This window comes from Opisthocomus hoazin, chromosome 8 (assembly GCF_030867145.1).
Source record: "Opisthocomus hoazin isolate bOpiHoa1 chromosome 8, bOpiHoa1.hap1, whole genome shotgun sequence".
NCBI classification, from domain to species: Eukaryota; Metazoa; Chordata; class Aves; order Opisthocomiformes; family Opisthocomidae; genus Opisthocomus; species Opisthocomus hoazin.
The window spans coordinates 20,499,145-20,524,269 of record NC_134421.1 but is presented as its reverse complement, the minus strand read 5'-3'; the positions used below and the strand labels follow the sequence as shown (position 1 = coordinate 20,524,269).

Here is a 25,125-nt window from a genome sequence, read left to right as displayed (position 1 = left end):
CAGCGTATGCATATAACTATAACAAATTCAGGAACATACATAATATCCAGCAATCTCCAAAATGAGTAGTTACACTCTTTCCTCCCAAGCAAACTAAAGTGGTAATACAAAAAAAGGATCATGCTATTAGAATCTAAAAATAAAGCTTTGCAAAAAAAAAAAAATCAAATCTTTTTCTTTGAAATAAACATCCCAGAAAAAATCCCACTGCTCAGTATTTCATGCCTTCACTCCTCCTTTCTCAAGGGAATGAGATGTCTGACATGTAATGGTTTCTTGTAAACAACTTCTTTATTGTGGACAGCTGTTTATTTTCACAGTAGGATCTTCCCATTAGGCAACCAATAATGATTTACTAGCTGGGTCTGCTCCATCAGAGAGAGAATATCACCATCACATCAGTTACTGCAACCAATTTGGGCAACTTCCCTGTTTATGTATACAGTACTCATAGTTTCATTAAGAATAGATTTGAACATATTTTCTTTTGCAATTGAATGATATAATAATTATGCTTTCATTTTCCTTTCCCTTTCTCTGGTAACAAAACTAAACCAAACTACTCCCCCCCCCCGCCTTTAGGTAAGCACAATGGTAATACTGTAAGTTTCAGAGGAACATTTCATTGCAAGAAGAACTTGGAAACTTGAGAACCTACCAAATTTACCTAGGAAAGAGTATCTCCCATGCTGAGTTTCTGATAGGTGCTGTAGATGTGGCCAACAGGCAAGCATTTATGGCTGTCATTCTCTTCTAGTCCCTGGCTCAACTTGCAATAAGCTAAGAGACGTTTCTGTACAAGTCAGATAAAATCAGGCTCCAGGGATCATCTGGTAGCTAAAAATTCCTGAACTGCAGCATGCACTAACAATATTCCTTCCTGCCTCCATCATACATGAGAAACTGTCACAAGGATTATGTAATTTGAGTTTATTCTGATTTTTTAAAATGGTTTCTGACAACTTTCCATCCTCCATTTCCATTGTTTCAGGGCAAAGGAAATAGTATAAGACAGGACAAAGAAAATATGCTAAGTTATGTTTTCTATGTCCAGAATAACCAAAATATTTTTTTTAAAAGGTTAGATAAACTCAGGTTTTGGATTAACTGTACTCATCTGGTGTGGACTATAAAAATAGCTGTGCTGATTCACATTCTGGCAAATCTTACTAGTTTGCTTTGTTGGTTGGTTGATTGATTGGCTCAGTATACAAGGCTTTAAAGGACAGAAGGTGTTACAATGCCATCATGATCACATTTACCACTTACGATCTCATGGACATAGGAAAAAAGCTGCTAAATCTTAAATTTCTCACAGGGTTAGACAGGTTTCCACACATTAATCTTGATTTCAAAGTCTTAATACCACTTCAAATTCTATTTGCTGTTTTTCCCAATTTTTGAAATATTTACAGTAGAAACAGACTCAGTATTTACAGCAATGATCACACTAGTGCTTCATACAACTTGCCTGTGTATATCAGTCTTTTCTTTATGCATCAAAAGACTGTAATTACAAATGATGACATTATTGCTTGGAAGTTGAAGGTCAGGTTGTTCTTACCACCATTTAAAAAAATCTTTTTATTCTCAAGCCACACTAGCACAATTTAAATTAGAGGTACACCCTTTGGTTATAGACAGGTGGCTTGATTTGGGTTACTCTAAAACCTATCAGTACTAATCAACTCTATCAAATCCAGAAATCAAGATTAGCTTTTTACTGGTCTATTCCAGTTCTTCCATATTTCACCAACAATTATTTTGTATATTCTCGCAGGAAAATGATAAAAAGAAATTGAATAGTATTGAATCAGAACTAATTCACATAATTGTTTTTTTAAAATTTATGAATTTAAGAGTTTTTAAGTCATTTCATATAGGAAATTATTATTTTTTACAGCATCTTTTTATGAGAACATCAAAGGAGGAAGGAAGCAGTGAGATAAATCACAAAATCTATTTTTCACCACACTGTCATATATAATACAATTACAAAAAAAAAGACACTTTTTGCGTATAGTGTTGTTTTATCTATTATTCAGTTCAATGTTACTGAAGCCTAATTAATACGAGAATACAGTTATCTTGTTCAGAAAAATGTTTAACTATGAATGTACACTAACCTCATGTTACAGACAAAAGATATTACATAAGAATTAAGATCATAACCAATCCTTTCATAGGAAGAAAAGTTGGTCTGCTATCACTGACATTATAAGCATTCAGTGACACATTTACAATGTGGTCTTTCAGTACAAAAAGAATTTTTGAATAAAATGAAAACGATATTATGTAATGTGTTATCTATGTCTATCTAGTAAGACTGATTTTTGGAACCAAAATTCAGGGCCTAAAGCTGAACTTCTGTATTCATATATTAGTAACTAAATTGCTTTCCAAAGAAATTACATTAATTTGTTCTCAAAGTCTTGAGCAATTCAGAAACTCACCTTCAGACTTGCAAGGTGGGATTTCTTGAAATACAGCTACATTTCAGTAAGCATGCTAAGCCCCTCTTTAAGTCAATGAAAACCAGTTAAAACAGTAGGAATTAGAATTCAGAACATATTCTATATTTAGATATCTTATAACGAAGAAATATTAGGTCAGAGAAACAAGCCCTAAACTTCATTAATCTCTCTAAGAAACGCATTAGTTTAAAACAAAGTCTAGACAGCTAGCTCAGACACTACTACTGTAGATGAATAGGGCAAGATTCAACTGCCAAAGCACAGTTAACTAACAACACCTCATTGGTCCAAGGATGCAGTAAGCTTTTTCTGAAGTTTATGGGATAACAGGTGGTTAACAAAAGAGAGTAGTGTAAGGAGCTCCTATGCATGGACATGATGACTGCTTTACACTTTCAAAGATCATTCAGATTTGAGTCTGGAGAGAGCAAAATGAAAGTTAATATTGTCTTCTTTTAGCATATTGTAAGAGTAAACTATGGTGTTCTTTTATTGCTATCATCTACTAAGATGTCAGACAAAATCATAAAAATTTTACCCGTTTAACCGAAACTACGAAAAAAATCATGCCCTGGGAACTTTGCCTTTTATTACGCTGTGTGACATCTGTAGTCAGTGGATGATTGTCATCTTTCATATGGTACGCTGCATAGAGAAGAATGCCCTTATGGATAGTGATAGACCATATCACCACAGTTCAACAAATGTTTCATCAAAATTTTCATCCCACGAGCCATGTACCGTGAGGACAAATTGCTCACTGGAACTTTTCTAATAGATAATTTTTCTCATCATGTACTCAAAGAAGAGGCATTACATCTATATAATGCCACAATATTAACTATTGGGCAGATACCAAGTATACCAACCAGAACACTTCCTACCACGTCTCAGCAAGTGAAATATCAAAAGCCAAAAGTCAGCCCATATTCCAGGAATATAGTAATAATTAGATTTCACCTCAAAAATAAATCTTCACAATGGAAAATACAGTTAATCTGCAGTTTTCCACTTTCATTACAGAAACATGCTAGTGTCCTTTGCAAAATCTAGTTATGTCTATATTAGCTATTACATCAGTTATTTCTACAACTTAGTGTAATGGCAATGGATCAGCAGATCAAAGCAGTTGATCCTCATGACACTCCATTTAGGATATATGTGAGTTTTAATTTTTAGGACTATATAGCATCTTCTTTATTCTACCAAACACTCCCACCATACATGTACCTCACAGCTTCCAGAAGGACCCCATACTTTTGGTGCCCATCTGAAACAAAGCTTCAGATCAAAAAGGAGTCTGGTTTATGTGCTCCAAAACCAGCCTGTGACTGGAGCAATGAATAGTAACTGGGAGCTACAATTTATTTCAAATTCACATCCAGTGCTCTGAAAGAAAATGCAATTGTATACTCAGTCTATTTTAATTCTACTTTCCAATTCTTTGCGGAGTCACTTAAATACTATATGCTTGGATTTACAATTTTCTATAAGAATGGAAGAAATACATATTTAACTTTAGAGGTGTGGACCAGAAATGATCCATAACTAGATTATACCCCACACATCTAATAGTGTATGTGTGTATATATATATATACACACACTAAATTCTAAAACCTCTGGAAATGTCATACTAGAAATGAACAAAATACTTAAAGCACAAAGCCTAATCATTATGACCTTGCAGAGCTTTACACTATAAACTCAGGGTCTGCATAGATTCATACAATGCAACCCCAGGAGAAAGAAAAAGGATGGAACATGAACATGCACCTATATACATATGCATAAAAATATATAGATACACCTACATGCATATATAGACAACAACTTCAGAAAAACCTCCTTTTATTCCTCAGGCTCTGCTCATCGTGGAAGACTTCATGCAATGGTTCAAACTACTTGAAAGCAGGCCAAAACCCTGCACCTGTTTTGGATGCCCCATCATCAGGATAATGCAGAAATGTGAATAAAGCTCCAGGTGGCTTGGTGTTCTCTGGTATCAAATGGCTTTTTAGTGTGGTATGAAGACAGACCTAAGTTTGATCAGTTATATCAGACTCAACTTGCTAGACTATTAGAAAACTACTACAGAAACACGTATCCAGTGTGGCAATTTCTATGGTATAGGATGTCTTCAGAAAAAAAATGTTGGAATGCTTTTGTCTGTACATGTTATGTGTCCCCTTAACATCAAATGTGTTATGTGGAGGCACAAAGCTCCAAAAAGAACATGGCAATGCTAATCATCTGTCTCGGACAGAAATCAGTCATAACCACAATGGAAATCTTGGAAGAGTACAAAAGGAGATAATATGGAAATAGTACTATTTCTGGAGGATCAGTCACCAGTGACTGCATTTACACACATCTCCTTGCAGAGGTCACGGCTACCAGAAGGGCTAGTTTCATTGAATATGTTAATGTAGGTCCCATCATGGATGGTACGACAAGAACTAGATTTGAGTACTCTTCAATAATGGAGAATGCTCATCTAGTCCTTTCAAAAGCTTCATAACCAGAATGAAACAAGACTTCCCACTTACAAACACACTGGTGTAACAGATAAACCAGTATTTTCTGATTCCAGGGATAATCAAAGATATGGAAGTTTTATCACGGACATGCTGATACCCTCGTGCTGAGGAGAAGACCAAGAAACTTGCGCAGATTATGCCTCAGGTAATCTTTCCTACCGTTGCTGAGCTTTATGCAAAAGCGAGACAGAGACCTAGGTCCCCATGAAGAATCAGCTGAATCCTGTTCCTTAAAGAGAATTTGGGCACGGTGATCTTCCTGAAGCTTACAGAGGGCTCATTAAAACACGATTAACTCCTTCTAAGGCAGAGCAAGGAGAATCACTCCATTACACTAAAACATTACACACAGACAGATTTTATTGCAGGTCTTAAAACAATATATCTGAACATTTTGTATGGAGACAGCACTACTCAGGCTCATTTCATTCATCATGGGTCAATATAGGCTGCTGGATTCCACCAGCAGTAAATTTAGAAGGCAGAAGCCCAAGCCAACAAGTAGGAAGGTACCAACAAAAACCCATTACTGAGCAGAAGTAGTCACAAAATAGTAGGAATTGCCCTGATTTGATACAGAGCTACCATGTATAAGATTTTTTGGATACTACATGACATAAAAATGTGATGTCTTCTGTAAGTGGTGGACCCATTGCAAAGATTGCGCAACAGTAAATTAAGCCAGGCTGCAGTTTGTACAGAAATCCAGGAATAAAAAATAGAAAACCTCCTATTTTGTCAGGCAGACAACAGAAACATTCATGTTATATAGCAGCCAAAATTGTGGGACTAGGCAATTTTCCATAGTATAAGATTCAGCTTTAAAGTTGTTGTAACTGGACTAAATCTCCAAAGCAAATCTTCTCTCCTACGTGACTATTCAACATGGCATAAATCTAGGAACACAGATAAGGATAATCATGTATTTCAGGATTTCAAGGAATGAACATTACATTACAAGAGACATTTCAAAAGAGCAGATGGAATACTGAATAATGGAAGCAGTATGTAGCTACACTGGATGCATAGAGAGAACGGTTGGACTCAACTGTGTGAATTTGCTCTTTTGAATTTGTTTTGTTTCCCACACACTTAAACCTGAATAACCATTGTTCTGAGCAGGATTGTAAATATATATCTGCAACTATCTTGTTGAAAGCCCTTGAAGCTATAACTGGCCCAGTCTTGGATATGGCAGCTATTTCAGGATTGCGTTTGGAATTAATTACCAGTGAAGTGCATTCCAGTGGCAGCAGGGGGTTTGCTTAGTTGTTTCTGCATCATCCACGAGGGTTGGGTATGACTGTTACCAACTTTTTATTTCCTCTAATCACCCACCTGCACAAATAGACTTTGGAACTGCTTCAGGCTTGCATAACCCTTGTAATACCAGGCAACTGTCTGGAAAAACATCTCTCATTAAGTACTAATGAGAGATGATGGGTGATTTCCACCATTTCCTGAGTAACCTTTTGAGACTGCCTCTGCAAGCTGTTGATGTCTAATTGAGCATTCAAAAACAATGCTACACAGTTGCCATCCACTTATTTCTTTGTGAAATGGGTTTTTTGTTGGCTTTTCCATGTTTAAAGGGTTTGTAGTGAAATGACTGCACTTGCCTATGACAGATATTTCATAGATTCCTGCATTTTCCTTGTCTCAGTATGTAGTCATCATGTTTCTGGGAGTACAATGAAACACACAGGGTGTAGTTACAGGTGCCAAAATATTTTTGTTTATTTCAGTCATTCACTAAAAACTGGAATGCCTAGTAATCTTGTAAACAAAAAAAATCCTGCAGAAAAGAATTATATGTATTGGGGATGTCTGTGCTTATTTTTAAATTTAACTCGTCAATGAGAGACGACTGAATGCTATCATCTGCATACCTTAGTATTTCACAAGGCTTCTCCTATAATCCAAAGAGAATAATCAAACTGTGCTGCGTAGAGCAAGTATTCTACTATCGCAAATACAATAGATAATTAGTGAACTAGGCTACATTTTCAAATTATCTCAGAATATAAACCACAAAAGTTGCTGAGAGTAAGTGCTCTCAAATCATTTAAATAATCTTCATGAAACCATACTCACCAGGGATCAAGTTCAGTTAATAAATAATTTAAGCAGTCTTGAACATAAACCTTCCAATATGCATCTATCTTTAGTTGCAATGAAATGCAATTTATGGACAAAACTGTATTTTCATGAGCTTCGGTTCTTCTGACGTACCAATTAGTTAATAAAGCTTTTAATGAGAACACTGAAGTCAAAAAGCTAACCAAAATGTTTTAAAGCCAGAGAGCTAGAAACGATGTTTTAAAATATTTCAATATCCAGCTATTCTTACTTAGAGTATCTAAATTTTTGAGTGACTTCAGAGAGGCCAACTCTCACTCTGAAAATTTACATTTTTGTATTTAATATACATGTACATGGAAAAAAAGTATTTTGTTCCAAACTCAAAATATATATTGTGTCCAGGGTAACAGTATACTCCTTAAGCATTTAAGAATTTGTCCAGCAGATAATGTGCACTACTAATACATAGTCAGAATTCAGGGAATCTTAAAAGTCTTTGCTGTTTATGTTGAAAAGCAATATGGAAACATCTGTATCAGGGTGGATCAGCTATCTAGCCCAATATGTTGCCCTGATAATGTCCAAACGATTTGAGAAAGATACAAGGAAATACTGTGGATAATTTCAAAATAATACAATCCAGTTTCCAAACATTAACAGCTAATTTCTGGAACTACATCATTAGAGTTTTATTATCTAAAAAACCCCCAAACACTTGATTGTATTTTTTAATTTCCAAATTATCTTTTTTGTAATTAACATGCCAAAATAATTTCACCATATTGCTTTTACATATTTTTATTTATATTTAGTATTTTCTTCTGAAAAATACTCAAATTCTAATATTTTTACTAACATTCCTGCATTAATTAATTTTCTAGCTGTGGCAATTCAGATGAAATTATATGTTATAACAGTATTACATGTTTATGCATTATTAAGCTTATCTTCTGACTGAAAAAGCAGGATTTATGTAACTTCTGCTCTGAGCATTTAGAAACTTGTATACACTTCAGCATATTTAATTTAGTTACTATCACAGTCTGCAGTTTGCCCCAGTGGTTTTCTCTTCCTGTTTTGGTTTTATGTTCTCCAAGATCCACAAGCTAGCTTTGCAGATTTCTTAAAATTCTTCCTATTCAGTGTTACCACTAATGCAGCCTATTATATTTCTCATAGAGACCACAGATAGAGAGTTTGGATAGATCTTTGGAATTTTTGAGAGCTGCAGTTGACTACACAAAGGAATGACAGCACAAAACTTTATGTATATAAAAGAGATATGATGTTTGTATTTGCTATTGATACCAAATGAATAAATCACAATTTCTAGGCCATGCAGCTTTGGCCCATTTGTTTGACATCAAGACAAATCAGTATATTTAGACAAGAAAGAGTATTGCAACACAGTGGGTCAGAAATGAAGTAGCTGATCCCATTCAAACACTAATACCAAAAGAGGGATCATAATTAAGTGAAAGTATGCTTTTTTTCCAAGTTTTATGGAGAAAAATATGCCTTACAACTATTCAACATTCCTTAACTTCAAGTCTTCAACTACACCAAAGAATTACAATTAAATTATGCTGCAATATGGGTAATTATTTAGCCAAAACAAAAGGCAGGATTCACAGAATTCCTGTCACCCTTGCTGCCAGAACTCCCAACCACCAGCAAATTCATACTGCAAATGTCCTTATTCCATTAGAATATGAGTCACATCTTCATTCCGCATTGTGTTTATCCAGCTGATATCTAGCAATTGGACAAGCAATTTATAAAATGTATTGCTTTTTGTTTGTAATTGTTTCCTTCACAAGGCATTTAACATTTTTGTTAAATTTATCAATGGCAAATCCTTGTTTATTACAGGTTAGATGAGAAAAACTCTGAAAGACAATCTATATAATTGATCAGAAAAATATTATTCGTTGCAAATTTTACTTATTTACAATCTTGGCAGAAAGTTTTGGTATTTTTTCATTATGATGTAACACAGAAATAGATGTCAAAATAATGGAAATGCTATCAGAGAAAAATTTTGTTTTGATCCCAGCACTACTAGTAAGAAAATAGTTTTAATTGTACTATATTAATTAAGTATCTTCCAGCAGGCAGGGAATGATAGCTGAAAGAAAAACGACATGGAGTGAACAGCTGGAGCTAGAGTGGAAGGAATATTTTTACTGACATCTGTTTAATATTCTCATCCACAACAGATTCTACTGCATACAATGACATATTGTATTATAGAAAGAATAATACACCCTGCCCTGGAGCAAAAAAATATGAAATGGTCCTTCTGAAGACTTTTCCTGTTTTCTGAAAACAATAAAGCAACTTAGTGTGAAAATATTCACCTGTGTGTGTTCTTCCAAATCTGCCATATTTGAAGGCATATCAGAAAAAAAAAAAAAGGAAAAGACTACTTTGATATCCTGTTGCAGTAAAAATTATTATATCATTAGCTGCTAGTAAAGATATGCTGTTTGTGGATTGGCAATACAAACCCATACCCATCCTATTTTGACATACAGCAAAATCCTACATGTCTTGCACACTTCACATTTCTTTTTGAGGTGGCATAAAAATGAAAATGGTAGGAAAAGAAAAAAAAATTAAATCTCTGTAAAGTAATAGAAGGAAACATTTTGGCAGCATGGTACATACTGCCATCAGGACTAGCAGATGCAGAAAGGGAGACAGAAGCAGAGAAAATAGAAGTAAATGAGTGTTTTTTATTTAACTTAAAATAGAACAGGAGGGAAATTTTTTTTTTTTACAGAATGCAACACTGATTACCTTCACTAGGAATCAATGTTTTCTATTTTTTTAATCATCTCTGACACCAAATAAAACAAATAAATCTGTTCATTATGTACAAAAATGGTTTACTTTAGTAATTGCTTAATATTTTCACAAATATTTTGATTTTAACAAAATTTAGCAAGCTATGCCAAGATTTCCGCTTTCCAAGTGTACTAAAGTTAGTAGAAAAGTTTATTAAAAAAACCTCATAAAACGTATCGTATTCTCTTGAAAAATTGAGTTCCTAGCAGAACACAATTAAACATCTCCAAATGTTAAATACAATAATTTAAATTTTTCACAAAATTCATACATTTAAGTTGTCACTTATTGGAGAAGTAAAGACAATAGAAATAGGGTATGATTTTTTTATGCTAAAAGATAGTATTTCAGATCTGATTCAGGTGAATGCTGAAATAAAATTATTAGTATGCATATTCAGTTGATTGTATGACACAAGCTAAAAATCTTTTTCAGTTTGTTTGGCAAAGGGTAGAGGGAGGAGTTATTGCTATGCTAGGTCTACTAGAACAGTAGAAAAGACAGCAATGTTACTAACTGCATTCGTATCAAGGTCTTGTCTACCGTATTAAAAAAAACCCACAGTAACTGTGTGGCAGTAGATGATTCCTGCAGAAAAGAAATGATGGCAAACAGGGAGGCGGAAGCAGGCAGAGCTATGATCCAGAGACCTCAGTATGTCTGTTAGCAGAGCCATCAAACTGATGTACGAATATAGTGTATAGCTGGTTGTGAATCTTTTGACAAATTATTTTCACCATATAAAAATTGATTAATCCAAACTAATTTTATTAGGGAAATGCATAATTTTCAGGATATTATAATCAGAAATAATTCTCGGAGCATGATGGAAGTCTTTTGCAAGAAAAACTAATGGGAAAAAAAAGACAAAGACTGCAGGGCAGGTATCCCACAGACCTGATCTTTTAATCACTCAGTTCATGGGTCCTCCTGGAGCTCAGTCCTACTCTTACAGAGAGAGACAGGGACAGAGTTCATAACTCTTGGTCTGACATGGAGCTGGGATGCAGACAGGATGTGAAACGTGGGCACAACACTGAACAGCATTCTCATGTCCTGTGATACAGACATTGTCACTCACATTATAGCCTGGTACTTAAGGTTCTCAGCTTGATCCCTCACATCCCAGATAAGCATCTTGATATGGGACACAGAAATCAAAGGGATTGCCCAAGTCATCACATCTAATACCTAAATCAAAGGCAATCGATTGTGCTACAAGGCACCTGTATTCTACACGCCTATTCACAATCTACAGCAAGTCACAAAATACTCCCTAATAAACTGAACTAAACTTGCAACCTTTAATACAAAATATCAAAAAAGTCTGAAAAACTAGAAAAGAAGCAGGAGAGATCAGGAGCATTGTTAATGTCATAACTTCCTGCAACAGCTATAAATATCTAGAAGATCCTAAGATATGTATACTACAGTGTCTAATCATTAATCATTCAGAGTTAAGCAGCTTTATCCTCTGAAATCGAGACCAAACAGTTGAGACACTAATCTTCCACAAAAAACAGCTGAGTTCTTCCTGTGATTCAAGACATATCTATACCGCATTTTCAGTGTCTCTGAAAACCAGTTTAGCTTTTTTTATAGTACTTGAACTTCATTGCATTACAGACATAAGCCAAGTGAAGCACTAACTCTTGAGCACTGGATCTCTCAAATTTTAGGACTCCATTTCATCTTAATGCAATATAGGACAATATGCAAAGCACTGAGTATTAACAGAACAAAAAGTATGGAGTCAAGACAACTGGTTCCTCCCAACTTCTAATACAGAATAAGAGTCAACCTGAAAAGCTTAGTAGAAAATTCAATTTAAGGTTTGTAGAAAATTCACAGGTGCACCAGAAGACATGGAATATTAGCTAAACGCCTACTAAAGATCTCCATGCAGTGCTATACCCATTACAGAAGCCTATATTCCTCTAGAGTATACCAGATGCATGTAAAATGTAAACAAATTAATGATAAGATGAAGTTTTACTATAACGGCTATTATTAGCAATTTGATGGATTTTACAATGTTATTCCTCATATCTATTAAATTATTGCCACTTACAAAAGGTACTATCACTTACAGCTGCTCAATTACAAAACAATCTCAGCAGCATTTTGAAGTGTAGGATTACTTCTTGGAATGAAATATGTTGTATATGGTCTACGTATATTTCATCCCTGATTCAAAAGCACTTGCAAAGGATGCTGTAACTAATAGTCATTTAACAAAGAACTCAAATTCTGCTAAATAATATTTGCATATTGGCTTTAAAATGCAAAATACCTCAAAATAATTATGTTCCTTTGAATTATTATCTTGATCTGAAAAAGGGGTTTTGTCTGACAGCATGCAGTCAAGTGTATAATGAGATCATTGTAGACGGTAATCGCACCACGATGGATGAAACTGTGTGTTGGTCAGAATGTATGCACTTTGATGAGCACTCATTTGCAAAAATTGCGCAAAACTCCCATGAAAGCTAATTTTTTTCAACTGTACTTTAATGAAGAATAATAAAAACTAATGAATCATCACAAAATGTTTAACATACGTCAAGCAGCAGCCTTTTTTCTCTCACTTTGCAGACAAAATGTAAGCAAGTCCTTCAGAAAGCGGAATTACTTTAACAACATAAACATATTCCCTGGAACATACTGGATGGGTGGAGACCTGTGTGTATTTTGATAATAAACTGGCCACATGGTATCATTCTCATGTGCTTTAACTTCAGAAATGACAGAGTATTTTTAAGAATAACATTTCATTGTTAAGGATGTTATCAGAGACGTTATCCAGAGAAGCATAAGATGGGGAGCAATTATCTTAATTATATACCAAAAACCTCTTAGAGGGATGATAAGGTGGTAAAGTACATTAGAGCTGTGATATGTAAGAATTGATGTGGCTTGTGCAACCTCAATTCAGTCTCCTGTGCCTATGCATTCTGAAGAAGTCTTTAATTATGATTATAAAGCTGTTTCTCCACAAGACCTCTGCTGCATCAAGGACATAAAGGAGCGGGGGAAATGGACAATGGAACAAGCCAAATTATGGCACATTACTCTAGAAATGTGGCAGGAGAAATAATATTATAAAACAATACATATATGATTTTTTTTCCCTAAATATCAAACAGAAACTCATATGTAAATATGCTCACATGAAAATATCCAAAGGGAATGTTAAATAAGAGTTACTAAATCTGGAAATTTTTAATCAACAGAACTATCTAATTTGTATCCAAGAGTTTAAAAAGATCTGGCAAGAAGTTATCTCAAAAAAAGGTGCTGTTTCTTAATAGCATATGGAACATTGATAAGATTTGAGAATACTAAAAGGAAGCTAATGGAGTAACCTAAGTAGTTATAGGCTTTCAGCCTGACACCGGGAATAATGGAATAGCTGAAACGGATCACCATTAGTAATAAATCAAAGGGGCACAGGTCATGTGAATTAGCATTGCTTCAGAGAAACTGGATCTTATTAGTTAACCTTTTTTTAAAATAAAATTGTAAGTTTAATACAAGTAAATAGAGTTTATTTGTCATTCATTCTTATAAGACATATTGGTTAATATTCCATTTAGATTATTAAAATGTTTTTAAGTGGTCTATGTTTTCAGCTGAGGTAATTTTTAAAAGTTAATAATGAATGGTTACAGATGTATGTACATGAGAGTTATCCACTGTGTATATCACTCACTTGCTTTTTCCCCGACTACCCAAATGAAAAAAAAAGGTGACAGCTTTACCCATCTTTATCCTACAAATACCCCTGGGGGTGAGAAGACGGTCAAAAAGTCCGTATAAATGTAATTTCTCTTAATGTTCTTTGTTGAGATACTGAAAGCTGCCAGTTAAATGGGCAAGAATTAGTCAAGAAAGTATGACGCTAGAAACAGCAATCACTGAATTCTTCCACTGCTTGCTTCTCAGTTTGTGGTATTGAAGTTATATTTTTGCTTTGCTGGACACATTCTGCTTTTGTCAAAAGGCAAGAAGTGAAATGAAACAAAAAAGTAGGACTTTTTTTATTCCCAACAGAGCAAAGAATCAATTTTTAACATAGTGCTTTGCAGTTACAGTATGCCACTCAAGTGATGGCAAAAATGGAGTATTTCAATTTTTGAGTTATTGTTTAATATGAGAATTTTATGATAACAGAATTTTTTCCAAATACAAAATTGCTCTGTTTAAAATATAGCATAACTAAGGGAACAGCTGTGTTAAAGGAACCTATGGCTTTATCTCACGTTGCCCAGGACTTCTTAGAGTGGAAGCAGACAGTGGATGAACTATTGTTGAAATCTTTTATCATCCATCTTCTCTCATTTATTCATTTGTTCTGTCAATACATTTATAATTTGAGTCACACTCTAATGAAAATGATGCTTATTTTGCATCACAGGAGTTAAATTTTATTTTTCATCTCCCTTTGTAACTTCTATCAAGCCGATACCCACATTGTAAAAAAACCCTGAGAGAATAAAGGGCAGATATGTTTCCTTCTTTAAACACTAGATAGTGGATATACGCACTGTTGGTATAGCTCTGCTGACATCAGGCTACAGCCATACCAACAAAGCAGACCGAACAGGACCTGTATATATGAAATGGATGTATTCAGGTGATCAGTGGATCACCTGGATCTGTTTCTTAGGTAATATCAGAAACCTGTCTTACCTGAACTACCTAGGAATGAACTTCACTGTAGAAAGAATTCTCATGCTCTCTCACTCACCTCCTGAAACCTACCCAAAGATAATAAAAATGGGTCATAGCTTTCACATGCTGTCAGAAAGTGATTTTAGGGAGGTAGCTAACTGGGCAAAAATCAGAGATGCACATCACACTGACCCATCTACAGACACTTCCAACTACAACAGTGTTATAATACTGTAAGAGGTATCCTCTCCTGATTTCAGATGAAATCAAAATAAAAGGGAAATATTCTCACAGACAGTACCTCATTTTTCATCTTATACTACAACACACACATTTTTCCTGATCTCATATCAATACTTAATTGACAAATTCCTAATTTTAATAAAGAACCTTCTTTTGGAAGAAGATACTTATGGTGAAAATCTAACCCAACTGAAATCAACAGCAAAACAAGTCCTATCATCAATGAGGTTAGGAATATATGCCAACCCCTGAGACTCAGATCATTGGGCACAAACTGAGGCACAGGAAGTTCCGTCTGAACATGAGGAGGAACTTCTTCTCTCTGAGGGTGACAGAGCACTGGAACAGGCTGCCCAGGGAGGTTGTGGAGTCTCCTTCTCTGGAGATATTCAAGACCCGCCTGGACAAGGTCCTGTGCAGCCTGCTGTAGGTGACCCTGCTTCGGCGGGGGGGTTGGACTAGATGACCCACAGAGGTCCCTTCCAACCCCTACTATTCTGTGATTCTGTGATTCTGTGATTTGAAGACCTACTGGTCAAAATCAGTAGGTTAGCGACACCTGTCAACAAAATAGTAATTAACATAGGGCTGAAACACAGGTGAACTGTGCTCCTCTAAGAGATACAGTTCTAAAAAAATCTAATATAAATCTAATATAATCTAATATAAAGTATCCCAATTGTACTCCAACTATGACAATAATATCAGAAATACAGAAATACAGAAATACAGAAAATGGGTATGAAAATGTTATCATAAAACAGAACTCCCAAGCTGCCCATATTTTTGGGATTTGTACTTAGAGAAAATAAAAATAAGTATCAAGTGCCAGAAAATACTTAAAAATAGAAAATAAATTATAAATGTATAATTTATATTATAGGAATAACTATATCAGCGAACACCCTCCAGGCATAATTTCCAGAAATCTTTTGTTTTACATTTTTGAAGGGTGCTTAAAATAAGTACTAGCTGTACTGGAGAAAAAACAACAAAATGCATGATAGAAGAACTACGGTATCTTTTTTTCCAGCAGCACTCCCTTAATCTTTATTAAAATGCCACGTGAAATTAAAAAATCTGAACTGCAAACATATGCTAGTTCATTAGACAAAATTGCTTCTGATAAGAAGTGTGCACTCTATACTGTGTCAGTAGGATTGACAAATACAAAATGTGTTATCACTGAAACTCAGTCAGGAGAAGGCTAGTTTGGATTCCAATACACTGTGTTCTAGCAAATATTTGTATCTTGAAGTTCTGAATGTGATCCTTATATCTTCATAAATTAACCTGTTAAAACAAGTAAATTGAGATATTGTGTACCATAGCCAAATTCTCTCCATATGGCTCAAACACAGGTTAAAGAAAGACAAAACAAGCAGAGAAAAAGTATGCATAGATCTTACAACTAAGGTTGGGCATTATATTTCACTACATATAGGTTATTGACTGAAAAATACAGCTGAAAATGGTTCAATTTTCACTTTAAAGTAAATTTCACTAAAAAGCAGGTGAATAAAGAGCAAAACCAATTTTAGTTGGACTAAATATATAACATTTAATTGAAAAAAATACATCAGTTTTTCAGTTCAACCACTTCAGGTCTTTTAAAAATCCTTACAACTTCACTCCCCTCTTCTTACACAGAAAAAGGGAAGAATATTAGGGTATGGTATGTAGATAGTGTCATCCAGATTTCTTTAGAGGCTAATACCTTAAATGGATGCATACATACAGAAATGACAAAATAACTTCATCTTACTGTGATAGAGTACACATCTTTAGAAGACCTCTATGCAATACTCTACTACCTTTTGGAGTCCTCTAGCCACCGTGACAAGGCAGTACATTATAGACATACATAAGAGAAAGAAGAGATGTTTCAGAATTATTCAGAAGCTGCCCAGAATTGCTTCTTGAAGAGCTGCTGGAGAGCTCTGGCTTAGCCAAAGGCAGTATGTTAGGGTTCCTCTGTCTTGACTTCAGTTGACCATGAATACACTGAAGTTAGAAATCAGAAGCTTCTTAATCACTAGCACAGAGATCAGTGGTTCTGAAACAGAATTCTAATCAGACTAACAGGCACAAAACCCCAGGTGTATCTTGAGAGGGTTTTAAGGAACTACAGAAAGGCTAGAACCTAACTTCTGTGCCTTTAAGGGGCGTATCCTTATCATCTCAGGGCACTGCGAGACCCTTACTCATTCTTCTTATGGCCTATGAATCTTTTTCTGTGCTAAAGGCAAAGGGAGATTAGACTGCATAAAACACCCTGAGAACTGGGAAACTTTATTTAATAATGGGAGCATTTCTCGAAGGCCAAAAATTACTTAGAAAAGAAACCACTTGCTGCCTAAGAAAGACTTCAGCTATTAGGTTGTTATGGAAACACAAGTCTCTTTTTTCACTTACCTACTCCACCAGACCGATGCATGGCTCACATTACAATACACACCTATGCTTCGTGTTTGTTATTGACAAGCTCTGAGTGGCTCTTCACTTCTCACTCAACATACAGATGAATTATACTCTTTGGAGATACTGTCTCCTTGAGTATTGGGCAGAAGAATAAGGGACATTGATCACCATTCGTACATCATATCAGGCCCTGAGGCACTAATAAGCTTCAGTGGCCTTGACCAGCCTTCTGAGATTCTCCATTCACATCCGCCCTCCTGGAGACACCATTTCAGCTCAGCCTGGCGCCTTTAGTTCCTGCTTGAGCTATGCTGAAGGAGTGCCTGTCTTGTGCTTATGCCTGTGCCCTATGCATCCAGACCTCAACTCATGGGCTGACTTCCCAGCTTGACCCTGGACCTGGTCTTGTCATCATGAACCTTTCTGGCCATTACCGGACCTGATCCTGACCTGCATATTGACTTTCTAGCTTGACTTTAGATCTATGTTATCAGCACAGATTTGCTTGATGATCTAGGCTCTTGCCTGAACCTGGGCATGATCTCTAGGTCTGGCCTGCTCATGGGTGGTGAGGTAGGGCCCTGACTTGTCATCCGTGATAGTCCCTTTCGCTCCTGCCTCCCCTTCCTTGAAGGAACACCTGGTCCTTGCTGCTCCTTGACACGTCAGGCCTGAGACTTAGTATTTAGAAAATTCAGGACTCATGTTGGGTAGGTACTAATGACTTTGAATATGCACCACAATACCAAAAGCTTTCATGGACAATCAGTTGCTTTAGAAACATCAGTGTCAAATCTGGCCAAATTTCATAGGCTCTGGCTATTTTCAGACTGTTCCAGATCAACTGCTACATATTGCAGTTATTCTGTTTGATAAAAGACTCCTTCCTTTATTATGTTGTTCTCTCTATACAGCTAAGATGATCTATCTTGATCACTCCAACTATTTAATCCTGATAGACTGTAGGTTGTGTGTTTAAGTGCACTATATCCTGCTATTTCTGGTTTAAAAAACGTGCTTAAATGAAAAACAGCTCTACTGGCAGTGCTTCTATTTGAATAAATTTGGGTGCACAAACTTCAAAAAGGTTAGTGCATGATCGTTCAGATCAATTATAGTTTCAAAATGATGAAGCACGGGTGACTAAGGCTAGTCTCTTGAATTTCTATTCCTCCAGGCAATTTTGTATATCTAGCAGTGTGATGGTTCCTTCTTGTGGCCACTTTGCGCTGGCTTGCTTATAACTAGAAAGTAACTGCACAAAAGCGAAGGTATACATTCATTAAACAAGAATTTGCTATCTTATTCTCAATCTGGAGAATTAAATGTCCAAATATTCAGGATAATTGCCGTGAAAATTTGTTGCTGAAGTCAATCAGAAACTGATGACCTGATAAATAGCACTTTACTTACCAAGCCAAGTATTTAATGATTTTAGAAGATTTTATGATATGTGGAAGATTCATATATTAATTTTGATAAAAAATGTTATCACAGCTACGCTATTTTTCAATTCAGGTTTCTAAAAAATTGTCTCCTAGGTATCTGTATGAGGCTGCTGACACACTGTTATACAGCAGACACAAGAATGCAAGCAGAGGTGAGCTGAAGCACTGGCTACTATTTTTCAGCTTTATTTTCACTGTAATGACAGAAGAGGAATGCCAGACTGAAAAAGCAAAAAAAACCCTAATGTTACAGTAGATAGGCAAGCTTGGGGACAATTTGATATGTTGTAATAATTCAATGACAAGCATTTTTTGTTAGTTTCCCTGCTGCAATTATGAGGCTATAAGAAAAAGGTATCGTTAATTACAGATTTATTATCTTGTATGGTCCTCCCTACAAGTTACTAGCATTTAAGTGCAAATTAAGTATTTTTTCTAAATAACAAAAAAAAATAATGACTGACAACAGTAAGATTTCTCCAAAGTAAATTTAGCTGGGTAGGTGACCAGAATAGTTGCTAAGACATCTCTTCCTTTGTGTTTTGACTCCTTGTCTTGTGTTTTCCTGCTATAGGCTGGTGTCAACACATCACATATCTAAGGTCATTCTTATCCCCTTGACAGAAGCCATTTTAGATGTAACTGGGTAGACTAGTTGTACCAGAGCTATCTGAAATTGCTAATATGGGAATTGCTGGCTCTGTGGTGGCTGAGAGCTCAGCATAAGTGAAATCCCTAAGTATTTACCTTGTTTCTCAGCTGGATTTTGCAGGCCACACTGTGTTCTGCATTGCTACAGCTGAGCCATTTCCAGAGTTGAAAATGGCTCACTAAGGTCTCCTTGACCTGCTGCCACAGTAAAGGAATATAACTGGAAAAAATAGGTCCTTGAACTGGAACTCCCTTATCCATGGATCATTTTCATGCAGTTTATGGACAGCAATGTCTCTTCCTGTTCTTGAGGCGCTGTATTAAAACCTTCATTAATCTGCATGCACAGATCAACTTTCCCAAAGGAGGATTTTTGTTTTCACCAAGTTATTTTCAAAAAACAGAGTTTGAAAAGTCCTCTCTAATTCCTAATGATATTCAATCAGACCTAAAAATACTTTAAGTAGTACTGGCCATCATTCACTATTATTAAAAACTTAGCATGTAGACTGCCACCTGGTCTCACTCTTAGGGAGTTTCTGCAGTAGAAACTATAGAGGCAGACTGAAAGAGATATCATCTCCCTATAGGGTATGGACACACACTTACCTCCAATAAAAAAAAATATTTTTTTTAACATTTCTTCTGTAATGTGGCTCAGATTTCATTCAATATTTCTACTAAATTAAGTGTATGACATTATGAGGTGCCAGGATGGACTATGGTGCAAAATGTCCAAGCTATCAAGAATGCAAGTTAAGTCTGTAAGGGTCTTCAACAGCACATGACCAAATGCAGCGTAGTGCTCCACCTAAAATTCTGCTATCAGTATTCTAGACACTAGATAACTGATCAAAACCACACTAACTGCATGAAGATACTTGGCTATGCCTACTTCAGCATTAGAATTATCCAGTGCTTTGAGCTTTAGCCATTTATTAGGTTTACACCTTTTCCGAGATGATCCGTTGCTACAGTTCACAAAATTTAATTACATCCATAAGATAAAAAGAGCAATACTAATGCACACTTTATGAACTAATAAAATTTTACGGTTATTTTTCAAGGTCAAATATGTCCTGTGATTTCTTTTTTTAATAGAAGGGTAGCCTAAAAATTAAAATAACTAGCAGAAGTATCTAGTTTAATAAATGAGGATACTCTTCTGGAATAGCCCAAGAAAGATTAGTAAGATTGATTCATGAATCAATTAATTATGAAATTTTATGAGATTCATTTATGAAATTTTAAATCCAAAATTATATTTTACTTACCAGAAAACTTTGTCTCAAAGAATGCAGTATTTCAGAATATTCCTATCAAGTCTTAACTGTTAGTCTAAAAGCAGAGATACTGAGACAGAGATGGTAACACACTCTGCCAACCTTGTCCTATCAATCTGCTGCAGAAACAAAGACCAGCTTGACTTGAACTCAGACACACATGCAGTCTTTTTTACTGTTAGATCAGTCCTAATTAGAAGCAATTGTTATAACTGCCAGCAGAAACCAATAATGAAACTGTTCTTCTTCCTCTACAAACCTAATTCCTTGCAAATAGACACAAAACTCCCACAATGTAGGAATTCAGAAAAAGAAGTAACAAACTTTATAACTATTTTTATTTCATTTCTGTTAAGTTTTTCTCTCTCTTATCTAACAGTCCTTTACCATTTGGTGCATGGAGTTCTCATCCTCTGCTGCTCCCTACCAGTTCAAGAATAAGATTCAGGAAATTAAAAATGATAGGGGGAACTGCAGAGCAGCCTGATTTTTTCCCCAGTAGATCAGAGAATGATGACTGGCAAGTTGACTATTCTCAACCTGTTCGGAGTTTACTGGCAGGCTAGGTAAGTTACAACATGCAGCTCTATAGACTGAAAGGAGAGACAGAATGACCTTTCCTCTCCATACAGGAAAGGAGAAGTTTCAGTCACTGAGTGCAGTCTCACTTCTACTGCCAAGAGGTAGTAATGCCCCAGACAGTGGGAAAAGCTGATCAGAGTGTCCTACCACCTAAGGAAAGGAGACTGACAGATGGAATTTTATGTTCAAAGTGCTGCCTCATGCTCTGAAATGAACACTACACATGACATGGTACAGCAATTTGAAATAGTATTCACAAAGTCAGCATGTCTCAGTGCTACAATACCAGGGAAATTCAGGAAAAAAGGCATGCAAATTATATATTTGTTTTAAATGAGTCATCTCTGTAATCATATATAACATATACAAGAAATAAATCTATATGAACTGAAGTGGCAGGCTGACATTCCCATATAATTTCACAGTGTGAAGTACCTTATAACTGTGAGTGACATGGTTGATTTTATTTGGGCCAATCGTAATATAACAGCCAGTGTGATTACAGATACGGCTTATAAGCCAGGTGAGTTAGCTTACTACATTTATAGTTTAAAATAAAATTACATCTTGCAATCTGCTTATCTATACAGCCAAATGTTCTTCCCAATAAAATGCCAAGGAAAAGATCATAGTGGTATACGGAGAACTAAGACAGAAGGAATTACAGTACATTCGTATTGTCAACTCACTGATCTTGTTAGATCTTATAAAGATGATGGGTGCCCTCATGAATATCCTACAGCTTCCTTGGGTATTCTCTGGGACCCCAGTACACACCATATTTAACCACATGCAAAACATATTTCCAGATTAAGACATAAAAATGTTCTTTTTAGGATCTGTTTTTCATACCGATCTTAATGGACTTACTATGCCTAAGAAAAATCCCTATGTTCAGCAGACAGCACACTCCCAAAGCCTGGTACTTTAACTAGCGAAAAGGTGATTTTTTTTTTAATACTAATTATAATGAAAAGCTTTGTAGTTGAGCCCCATTACTACAGAGGCAGATAATGAACTCCCCTGACCAATTTATGGGGTAGGGGTATGGCAGTCTTCCCATTGCAATAAGTATGTTTATGGTGATTAATGAAGTAGAAGTCTGAAAAACAAGAATAATTTGGCATTTTCTTCGTTTACTAAATGAAAAACCATAATATTGGGTTGGAGGAATCCCGAGGGTCAGGGCTCTAGAAGGTAGGGGGGTCTAAGAGAGCTGGTCACTATTTAAGCACCACTTCCTCCATGCTCAGGATCACTGCATCCCCTGAGTAAGAAACCTAGTAAAGGAGGCAGGAGACCTGCATGAATGAGCTTCTAGTGGAACTCAGATGGAAGACAAAGGTCTACAGAATGTAGGAGAAGGGACAGGCCACTTGGAAGGAATATAGCAACATCGTCAGAGCATGCAGGGAAGCAACAAGCAAGGCTAAGGCCCACCCACAATTAAATCAGTCAAGGGATGTAAAAGACAACAAGAAGGGCTCCTTCAAGTATATTAGCAGCAAATGGAAGACTAGCGAAAATGTGGGCCCGCTGCTGAATGAGGTGGCTGTCCTGGTGACAGATGATACAGAGAAGGCGGAGTTACTGAATGCCTTCGTTGCCTCAGTCTCCACTGCTAAGGCCAGTCCTCAGGAATCCCAGATCCTGAGGGTAAGAGAGGAAGTCTGGCAAAAGCAAGACCTTCCCTTGGTTGAGGAGGATTGTGTGAGAGATCATTTAAGCAAACTGGACACCAACAAATCCATGTGCCCCAATGGGATGCACCCATGAGTACTGGCAGACATCATTGCTGAGCCTCTCTCCATCATATTTCAAAGGTCATGGAGGACAGGAGACGTGCTTGAACACTGGAGGAAAGCCAATGTCATTCCAGTCTTCAAAAAGGGCGAGAAGGAGGACCCAGGGAACAACAGGCCAGTGGGCCTCACCTCCGTCCCTGGAAAGGTGATGGAGCAGATCAATCTGGATGTCATCATTAAGCAAATGGAGGAAAAGAAGGTTGACAGGAGCGGTCAACATGGATTCACCAAGGGAAAATCATGCTTGACCAATCTGATAGCTTTCTGTGATGGCATGGCTGGCTGGGTAGATGCGGGGAGAGCCGTGCATGTTGTCTACCTCGACTTCAGCAAAGCTTTTGACACTGTCCCCCGTAACATCCTCCTAGGGAAGCTCAGGAAGCGTGGGCTAGACGAGTGGACAATGAGGTGGCTTGAGAACTGGCTGAACGGCAGAACTCAGAGGGTTGTCATCAGCAGTGCAGAGTCTAGTTGGAGGCCTGTAGCTAGTGGTGTTCCCCAGGAGTCAGCACTCAGCCCAGTCTTGTTCATTTTCTTCATCAATGGCCTGAATGAAGCGACACAGTGCACCCTCAGCAAGTTTGCTGATGACACCAAACTGGGAGGACTGGCTGATACACCAGCAGGCTGTGCTGCCATCCAGCGAGACCTGGACAGGCTGGAGAGTTGGGCACAGAGGAACCTGATCAAGTGCAGGGTCCTGCACCTGGGCAGCAACAGCCCAATGCACCAGTACAGGTTAGGGGTTGACCTGCTGGAGAGCAGCTCTGCGGAGAGGGACTTGGGAGTGCTGGTGGATGACAAGCTGACCTGAGCCAGCAGTGTGCCCTGGTTTCCAGGAAGGCCAATGGTACCCTGGGGTGCATTAAGAAGAGTGAGGCCAGTAGGTCAAGGGGGGTTCTCCTCCCTCTCTACTGTGCCCTAGTGATACCCCATCTGGAGTACCGCATCCAGTTCTGGGCTCCCCAGTTCAAGAAAAATGAGGAGCTACTGGAGAGAGTCCATCGGAGGGCTATGAGGATGATGAGGAGACTGGAGCATCTCTCCTGTGAGGAAAGGCTGAGGGACCTGGGCTTGTTTAGCCTGAAGAAGAGAAAGCTGAGATGGGGATCTTATAAATGCTTGTAAATATCTTAAGGGTGGGTATCAGGAAGGTGGGGCCAGACTCTTTTCAGTGGTGCCCAGCAACAGGACAAGGGGAAACGGGCACAAACTGCAGCATAAGAAGTTCCGTCTGAGCTTGAGGGACAACTTCTTTACTGTGAGGGTGGTGGAGCACTGGAACAGGCTGCCCAGAGGGGCTGTGCAGTCTCCTTCTCTGGAGATATTCAAGACCCACCTGGACGAGGTCCCGTGCAGCGTGCTCTAGGTGACCCTGCTTTGGCAGGGGATTTTGGACTGATGCACAGATCACTCCGGATGATCCACAGAGGTCCCTTCCAACCCCTACGATTCTTTGATATTGTGCTGCACAGTTTTCTAATTTTTTAGGTTATCATCAAGAACGTACACCTTAAGTTACACAAGTAGACATGCTGATGTTCGAGTCCGATTCTGGTTCACTCTGTTCAACTATGCAATAAAGATGCTATCCTATTTTGTGCCACCTCTTAGATCACTCTTCATAATGCAGGTTCCCTCAAGTCTTCTTTAGCTCAAATTCTATGGAGAGGTGGGAATTATAATCCACTCCACCTCACCTTGCAGACTCCAAAGCTGTACCTCGATATCTAGCCCTTATACATGATGTTTGATATAGCTGTGGCATTCTTCAATACTAGTTCAGCTGTGAAATCAAGAAGGTGCTTCCCCTTACACAGACTAGATAGATAACACGATATTAGTCAACACTCTTCTGTCATTCTTGTATAATTCACAGATCATGATTCATAATCAAGATAGCACAGGTCAAAAAGTCAGTTGTCCATTTCAAATACATCTGTGCTGCTGAGAACTGTCAGAGCAGACTCTTAGTCTTATTACTTATCATGAAATGATTATATTCTGAAATGCCTGTACCAGGTGGTGACTAATGAAGTTCAAACAAGGGTAATGCAAGAGAACATATAATTT

The 25,125-nt window shown here is 37.1% G+C and overlaps 1 protein-coding gene across 12 annotated transcripts in view; it reads right to left on the bottom strand.

Moving 5' to 3' along the window:
* The window catches only part of ANKS1B (ankyrin repeat and sterile alpha motif domain containing 1B), a 457,460-nt gene that overhangs the window by 288,923 nt on the left and 143,412 nt on the right, over positions 1-25,125 (bottom strand). The gene's annotated exons all lie outside the window — the stretch shown is intronic.